The following is a 9,666-nucleotide window of genomic DNA, read 5'->3' as shown; positions in this document are numbered from 1 at the left end:
GGCATTTTGCCTCCCCCCCTCAATTCTTACTGAAGGTTGGTCTTATGCATTGTATATTCAGTTGCTGATTTCTGTGTCCAGAAATCTAGTTACAGCCCGGATGCCAGCATTGCCGTGATCTTTGAACCATCCCCTGTATCACGTTGTATTTTTCTTTTTTCTTTTTCTTTTTCTTTTTTTTTTTTTTCCGGAGCTGGGGACCGAACCCAGGGCCTTGCGCCTGCTAGGCAAGCGCTCTACCACTGAGTTAAATCCCCAACCCCGGTTGTATCATGTTGTATTAAGAATGTTCCCCAACCATCTCTAATTGGTTAATAGAGACCCAATCAGGCTATGACTGGCCAGAAAAGGCAGGACTTCTGATCCCAGCAAGGGGTCTCAGGGAGGGAGACCATGTGGAGGTAGCCGTGAGGCAGAGGATCCAGGAGTTATGATCAGCAGATCACCAAGGGATTTGCCATGAGGACACACCTGGAGTAGAGCAAGCCAAAGTAAGACTCGGATAGAAGGTAGACCATGTGGCTGGAAAATAGATTGTTTAGAGGGGTATAATAGTCCAGCCATAGTGCTTAAAGCTTGTTAATAGACTTAATAGGTCTTTGTGTCAATTATTTGGGAGCTAGAACAAGAAATTACTACTTCATCCCTCCCCCAAAGAAGCACCTCACAAACTCATAGAGGCCCAACTGAAAGAGCAAATGTGTAAAGAGCTGACGACACGAATTTGGCTCTGGAGGTTACATGAGGGTTTGAACAACATGGTATTCTGGGAGGTGCGGATGCATTGGAGTCACATCTACAAGCCTTCAGATATCTAAGAAAGCCGGGGAGTGAGAGAGTTGTAACCCTGCTGAGCCGTGTAGACTTTGTCTGCAAGGAACTAACCTCGGCTGGCATCCGGCACTCCCCAGCCCTGGTGAGAGCCTGCGAGTCCTCCCTGGAGCTGCAACATTTTAGCCACCTATAATGCCTCTCTAGAGCATCCCACTGCTACCGAGAGTTTGGGCCTGTTTTATTTAAATCTGCAGCATGGCAACCTATTTTAAATGGTTTTATTTCACTTAACGGTTATTAGTCCCAAGCTGTACACTTCATTTCTCACCTTGTTCTTGGAGACGGTGAGACAAGAACCCAGTTGGAGACAAGAGCCAATCGCTATTGAACCCCTTACCTCTGACTCCACAAAGCTCTTCTCTGATGTCCACAGACATAGGAGAGTTGGGGGTGCACGTGCACACACACAGACATACAGACACACACACACGCTAGCAATTTATAACTTTGTATACTTATTAAATATATTTGAATCTACAGTTGCTGAGGCAAAAGCTCTTGATAATGTATGGTTTTTAAAGATTTATTTATTTATTATATATAAGTACACTGTAGCTGTCTTCAGACACACCAGAAGAGGGCATCAGATCTCTTTACAGATGGTTGTGAGCCACCATGTGGTTGCTGGGAATTGAACTCAGGACATCTGGAAGAGCAGTCAGTGCTCTTAACCACTGAGCCATCTCTCCAGCCCAATGTATGGTTTTTAAATATAGATGTATTTATTTTATTTATATGAGTACACTGTAGCTGTCTTCAGGCACACCATAAGAAGACATCAGATCCATTACAGATGGTTGTGAGCCACCATGTGGTTGCTGGGAATTGAACTCAGAACCTCTGGAAGAGCCGTCAGTGCTCTTAACCGCTGAGCCACCTCTCCAGCCCTTGTATATGTTTTGAAAAAACACAATTAAGATGCCGACTGAAACCAGATATAGTAGCACATGATGATAATGCCAGCACTCAGAAGGCTGAGGAATGAAGGTCTTAAGTTTGAGGCCACAAACAAGTTCCCTGCAGTTATGCATGATAGTGAGACTGTCCAAACCATAACAGTGAGGACCGCAGCAATGGAGACAATGGTGGGGAGACAGGTTGGGATTCTGCAACTCTGTCTTCCTCTTGATAAGCTCACACCTTACAGTTTTCAATCTCTATATATTTTGTCAATGGAGTTGATAAGCATTCTATTGTCTTTACATTTTCGTGCATTTGTTTGATTACTAGTAAGGTTAAACGATTGGCTTTCATATTCCTATACACCATTTATATTTCTTTTGACGATGATTTGGACCCATAAACATTATACTGCTAATCACACTTTTTTGAGATGGGATCTCTGTTAATGTTTTATTTCTGGAAGAACAATAGAGCAGAAACAGTTTAAAGGGAGGAATTACTTGTTTTGAGTTGTGTTTTCAGCCCATGGTCCTGGGCTCCACTGCCTCTGGCCTGAGTGAAGCCCATGGATGATAGGAAACAGACTGAGAAAGAGTAAGAAGCAGGAGACTGTGAGCGGAGCTGTAAAGACTAAGAGAAAATAGTAGGGGTCCTCAAGATGGCTCAGCAGGAAAAGGCACCTGCCCCCCAAGCCTGTCCACCCACGTTCAGTTCCCAGGATCATGTGAGGGAGTAGCTCCACTCCTGACATTGCATACATGCTGTGGTACACACACACACACACACACACACACACACACACACACACACACAGAATTGAGCTAGAGAGGTGGCCCATGAGTGATAGCTACTGTTCATCTAGCAGAGGATGAATGGCTAGAATATATTTACAAAAAACAAAACAAAACAAAAACAAAAAGCCAAAATAAGCAACCCGATTATGGAATGTGCTATGGAACTGAACAGAACATTTTTAAAAGATTTTTTTCAGACTCACTGTATTTTCATGTATATGAATGCTTGTCTGCATGTGTGTCTAGGCACCACATGCTTGTGTGGTACCTAAGGAAGAGGTGAGCCTCCTTGTGGTTGCTGGGAATCAAACTCAGTCCTTTGCAAGAACAAGTGTTCCTAACCACTGAGACAACTCTTCAGCTTCATAGACCGGGTAAGCCTCTTCCTCCTCCTCTTCTTCCTCCACTTCCTCCTCCACTTCCTCCTCTGCCGCCTTTTCTCCTCCTCCTCCTTCTTACTGATTTTTTTTTTTTATTGAGACAGGGTTTCTCTTTGTAGCCCAGGATAGCTTCAAACTCACAGAAATCTACTGGCTTCTGCCTCCCAAGTGTTGGAATTAAAAGCAGGAGCTACCAGATCTGATCCCAGAAAATTCTTAAAAGAAGAAATGCAAATGGATAGAAGACATTTTAAAAGATGTTTTAGCCATCAGAGAAATACAAATTGAAGTGACTTTAAGACTCCATCTCACTCTATTCAAAATGATTATGATTAAAGAAGCAAATGATGCAGAGTGGTGGTGGTGCACACCTTTGATCCCAGCACTTGGGAGACAGAAGCAGGTGGATCGATGAGCTCGAGGCCAGCCTGGTCTACAGAATGAGTTCAAGGACAGCCACAACAACACAGAGAAACCCTGTCTTGTAAAACCAACAGCATCAGCAACAACAACAAAAACCAAAACATAAAAAAACAAAAACAAAAACAAAAACAAAAACAAAAAAAACCAAACCAAACCAAAAACCAAAACAGATGCAGAGACCCACAGCCAACATCAGGCAGAGAGCTTGATGCATCCTGCAGAAGAGGGGAAGGAAGAACTGTAGGAGCCAGAGGGGTCAAGGACATCACAAGAACATATCCCACAGAATCAACTAGGCCCATTGGGGCTCACAGACACTGAGCGCCAGCCAACCAGGGAGCCTGCATGAACCTGACCTAGGTCCTCAGGACACATCCAACAGTGGTGTAGCTTGGTCTTCACATGGGACTCCTAAAAGAGGGGGCAGGGGGGGCTGGGGATTTAGCTCAGTGGTAGAGCGCTTACCTAGGAAGTGCAAGGCCCTGGGTTCGGTCCCCAGCTCCGAAAAAAAAAAAAGAACCAAAAAAAAAAAAAAAAAAAAAAAAAAAAGAGGGGGCAGGGGATGAATGCCTCTGCCTCAGTTTCCTGTCTTTGGGACCCTTTCTTTCTACTGGGCTGCCTCCTCTAATCTCAGTATGAAAGGAGGCATCTAACGATATGCCAGCTCCATTGGAGGCCTCCTCTTTTCCTGAAGAGAAACTTATGAGTAGATGAGGAGGTAAAGACTGAGAGGAGAAGAGGGAGAGAAAGTTGAAGCCAGGATGTAAAAGTAAAGAAGTAAATAAATAAATAAATAAATAAATAAATAAATAAATAACATTCACTTACAAAAAGAAAGAAAGAGAACAAAGGATAACAAACATTGGCAAAGATGCAGGGAAAGCCAAGTGTTTATTTGATGCGGGTGGGAAAGTGAATTGTTGCAGTCACTGGGGAAGTCAGTATGGGAGTTTCTCACTAAGCTAAAAATAGAACTCCCATCTAATCCAGGTATAGCACTTCGGCACTTTATACCACACTTCTACCGAGAGACTTGCACATCTGTGTTCAGTGCGACTCTCTTTACAACAGCTAGGAGGTGAGCTCAATTCAGATGTTAATCAGCAGGTGAATGGATAAGAAAAATGCAGGATATACACACAACGGAAATTTGCTCACCTGAATGGAGAAAGGAAATTGTGGCATCTACAGGTAAATGGAGGGAACTGGAAAGAATATACTGAGTGAGGTAACAGGCTCAGAGCTACAAAAGCAGTGTTTTCCCTCACATCGTATCTTCAAACCTTTTGGTTTGTGTGTTTAACTTGGAGCATAAATGGAAGCCAGAAAACTACGAAGGGGCCTTTCGTGGGCAGGGGCTAAGAGAGTGGGACTGTAGACTATAGGTTAGTGAGTTGGAATGCTGGGGGCAACATAACAAACAGGGTCCCAACCCCTAGCACAACTAACTCCATGGTGAAGTACCATTCAGGCTGTAAAACACAGCATGTAGACAGCATCGCCAGCCAAAACAAAAACAAATTTTTGTTGCGCGCCCAATGTCCCGCCAGCAAGAACGACTCGCAGCAACAGGACTCTTCTGCGAACAAGCCTTTACTGTGTTACAGCTCTCTTGAACAGGGACCCCGAGCGGCAAAGTCGCTCGCCTTATATACACAGCAGTATGCTAATTATCTGTCAGGGATTGGTGGGGCATGGATCACCCCACTATCACCCCACTACTTGTCCTCCAGGGGTTGGCGGAGAATGAATCAGCCCATTAGCATGGTACCGCCCCTCATTAGCATATTAACGGTCAACTGACACCTGGTGCAAAAACCGCACATGTGCAGTACCGTTGTTCACCACTGGAGGGCGCCCTACATCTCATTATCGTGTGGCCGCCCTAGCAAGGGGACAAGCCTGCACATGCGCAGTAAGTTGTCAAGGCTGGGCGCCATCTTTGTTTCGCCGCGCCGCTCTCTACAAATTTTAGTTTGTCTAAGCCTGAATCAAAGTTCATAGTTCTGGGAAAAGTCTCTACATGTATTAACCGGGCCTTTGGCTTCTATAGTTCTGCTTCTGGCTAACTGTTCTTGTTCACTGAAGTATGTCAACCCAGGATATAAATATTGTGTTCACCATGAAGAAGGCTTGTTGCTACACTGGGATCCTGAACACCCAGTGTAGTGACCAGCCAGCTAATGAAGACTTTCTATTGGCTTAAACCCATGTCTGAGCAGTCTTCTCTGGTGAATCCCCCCACGATAGGCAGAAGGGCTTAGGCAGGGAGAGGTGCTGGAGTGTGGGGAAATCAGGAGGCAAGGAGGCTGGGTGGGAAGGGTCATGTGGAAACCATGATCTCCAGTTGAAAACACTAAGTAAAAAGCACGGGAAAGGAGAGGGGGTACAATGTAGGTTAGCCAGAGCGAAGGATCTGTGAAAGGCCAATGAAATATCACTAGTTAATAACTGAATTTCAAAACACAGCCCCCCCTCCAAAGAGTTCAGACCAAATTGCCCTGCATGGGTGGACAATGTCACTCCTAGAAGACATGGATTATTAAATGATAATGGTAGAGCACAGGATTCCGTCCTCCAAATTATTGGTCAGGGAGGCACCAAAAAAACCTCTAAAACAATACAGGTTATGGCCATTTCCCTTAGCTGTCTGACACAACTGCATGGTGAGATTCTGTTGCTGGAAGATGCACAGCTGGCTGCAGGGCACAGAGAAGTCAGCCTCAAGCCGACTGGGAAGCCTGTGTGGTTGGGTCGTGGGAATGGACAGACACATGCATAGGAAAGTGGTATTCGATAGGCTGTGTGCTCTGATGGACAGACACAAGCAGCAACCTAGACATTAAAATTCTTATTTTATACATACGGGTTGAAGAGGAGGGTTTAGAGAATACAGCTGAACAAGGAGCCAGGTTTATTGTATACGGCGGGACAAAGAGGAGGCCAGGTTAGCAATTACTTGACAGAAGCTTCTATAGGGGAGCAGTTCAGGCTGCCATCGCCATGTGGGAGAAGGAAATTGTGATCCATACTTTCTGTGGACTCTGGATTTAGCTAAAGGGTAATCCATTCATCAGCATCCATACTTGGTACAGAACTGAAAGTTTTAAAACCATTCCTATGAACCAGACACATGGGGAGGCTTTGCATTTACATGGGTCTGAGATGTTCCTTGGAGAGGCTGAGGTGTGGCTTTGTTAGAATAGGTGAGGCCTTGTTTGAGGAAGTATGTCACTGGGGTGGGGCTTTGAGGTTTCCAAAGCTTAAGCCAGGCCCAGTGCCCCTCTCTTCTTGCTGCCTGGGGATGCAGATGTAGAGCTCTCAGCTCCTTCTCTGGCACCATGTCTGCCTGCTCATCACCATGCTTTCCCATGTGATGAGCAATGAACTGAACCTCTGAACTGTAAGTCAGACCCCATTAAATGTTTTCCTTTATAAGAATTGCTGTGGCGATGGTGTCTCCTCACAGCAAGAGAAACCCTAGGACAATGATCTTAACCAGTCCTGGATCCAGCATGCTGTAATATCAACCTACTAGGCAAGTTGTGGCTTCCAGTAAAATGGTGGTTGCTGTCAGAGGCCTGTTCCACAGGAGGGAATTTCATGCCTGGTTCTGTAATCCTAGTCAAAGGCCCATTACAGAGGTCATGGGCCTTAGTGTAGAACTTGCTATTGTTATTTCTGTCAAATGGTCATGCTGCCAAGTTGCCTTCTATCTAAATACTTTTTAATACCTATAGACATGGGCTACTTTTCAGCTTTAGTATGAGGTTTTCTCTTTGCAGGGGACAGCAGTCAACAGAGAGATGCATAACTGGTCAAGGTGCTGAGAAAGAGAAAGTGAGTGTTTAGGCCTCCATAGGACATCTGTGTTAACCCGACCCCCACCCAAAGCTCATGAAACACCGTGGAAGAGGAGGAAGTGCAGAGAATGGGGAGTTAGTGCAGTGCTGTGGAACGCTGTCAAGGCATGGCTCTCCCTTTCATAACCTCAGAGCAGCTATAGTCGCCTCCATAAGACTTACATAAGGGGCTGGAGAGAAGGCTCAGCGGCTAAGAACACTGACTGCTCTTCCAGAGGTCCTGAGTTCAAATCTCAGCAACCATATGGTGGCTCACAACCATCTGTAATGAGATCCGATGCCCTCTTCTGGCGCGTCTGAAGGCAGCTACAGTGTACTCATCTATAATAAATAAATAAATCTTAAAAAAATAAAAGACTTACACAAGATCAAGTAAGCCAAAATCCTAGCATAGATGGAGGAGGTGACCTCCAGGTACCATCTCTGACGTAAAGGTTATTGGCAGTTGTTAGTTCCTGGGGAAAGAAAGAGAACTCTTTGTTTTGAGCCAGGGTCTCCCTACATGGCCCCAACTGTCCTGGAACTCAACTATAGACTCCAGATTGGCCTCAAACTCAGAGATCTACCTGCTGCTACCTTTCAAGTGCTGGGGTAAAGGCATATACCACCATGCCTGACCCAGAGTAAGTCTTTTTGATGGTATGGTTACCGGTAGGTTTCCCATGCACCAGTCCCATATCCATGCACACGTGAGCAGCACCAACTACCCTTAGTTGGGGGTACTGGTTTTTGTCAACTTGTCCAAATTAGAGTTATTTGGGAAGAGGGCACCTCAACTGGGAAAATACCCGTAGGCTGGTGGTCCTGTGTTAAAAAAAAAAAAAAAAAGCAAGTTGTGCAAGCCTTGGGGAGCAAAGCCAGTGTGCGGCACTCCTCTATGGCTTCCTCATCAGCTCTTGCCTCCAGTTGTTTTGAGTTCCTACCCCAACTTCCCTCAGTGATTCTGAATGTGATCTGGGAATTTTAAGATGAAATAAACCCTTTCCTCTCCTATGTTGGTTTTGGTCAGTGTTTTATCATGGCAACAGAAGGCAAGCTAGGATAATGGGTTGTTATAGAAAAAAAGATATATGGTCATGACCCAGTGACCTACCTTCAAACCTGTTCCCACTTCCTAATGTTTCCATCACTCCCCCACAATACTGTCAACTTACATTCATTAATTGATCGACTTATGAAGTCAGATCCTCCTGTCACTTCCCTAAACTCCATCAGTTTGCAACAGCCCCCAACTCCCAATATGAGCTTGTCAGGATATTCAAACATACTAGGGTTTTGCTGTATAGTTCAAGCTGGCCTAGATCCCATGATCTGCCTGGTTTAGCTGCCCAAATGTTGGGATCATGATGTTATTGATGACCAAAGCCCAAAGTATTCCATATTCACAATCAAATACTTGGAGAAAAGACAGAAAATATCTCAGTTAACATTTTTTTTCTTTCTTTTTTTAGGGCTATGGGATACATCTAGATTATAAGCACAGTGAGTAACTATGCTTGACTAGGTAGTAAATCGATTTCCTATTTCCCCAGGATTTTGAGACAGACTATCACATGTAGCAAGTGTCTCCGTGTTCTATTGCTGTGAAGAGACATCATGACCATGGCAACTCATAAAGGAAAGCATTTAATTGAGGCTTGCTTACAGTTTCAGGGGTTTAGTCCCTTACGCTTACAGCAGGGAACATAGCAGCATGCACACAGACATGGTAGCTAAGAGTTCTACATTCAGTTCAGGCATCAGAGATGGGCTTGGCTTTGGCTGACAGCCCACCCTGAGTGGTACACTTCCTCCAATAAAGCCCTATCTACTCCAACAAGTCCACAATTCCTAATTCCTCTCAAGTAATACCACTCTCTAATATCCAAGCAGGTTAAATATAGGAGCCCACGGGGGAAGAGTCTTATTCAAAACTATTAACCACACTTAGTTCTTCTTTTTAAAATGTTTTTAGTGGAATTTTATTTAAATGAGTGATACCAGTTCTTTGGCATATCATGTTATTACTACTCTTCTGAGTCTTCTTCAGAAATAGAATATACTTTTACTCTTAGATTATAACTTTCTGAGTGTAATTTGTGCTGCCTTTTACAATGTTGATTGATCTTGTTGATTGATCCTGTGTGTGCATAAAGCTGTAGTGAGCTCGAGAGTCATGGCTCGAAGAGAATATTCCACAATACTCCTTCCCACCCTCATAACCCTATTTTCTTTGTCTCTTCTTTCTCAGTGTTTCATGAGTCTTCAGAAGATTCAGATGTCTCATTTAGGGCTGAGTATTCGATAACCACATATTCTCAGCACTTGGACCAGTTATGAGTCTTCACATTAACAGCTGATCACTACAGAGAGGTTGTTTCCCCAGTGTTGAGATCAGCACTAGTCTGTGTGACTAGACAATGGCAATAGGTTCCCATCTAGGGCCTAAGAATTCCCAAGCCATGAGATTTGGTCAGATTTTATATAATC

Source organism: Rattus norvegicus, chromosome 2, assembly GCF_036323735.1.
Source record: "Rattus norvegicus strain BN/NHsdMcwi chromosome 2, GRCr8, whole genome shotgun sequence".
In the NCBI taxonomy this organism is placed as follows: Eukaryota; Metazoa; Chordata; class Mammalia; order Rodentia; family Muridae; genus Rattus; species Rattus norvegicus.
Note: the sequence above shows the minus strand (reverse complement) of the source record.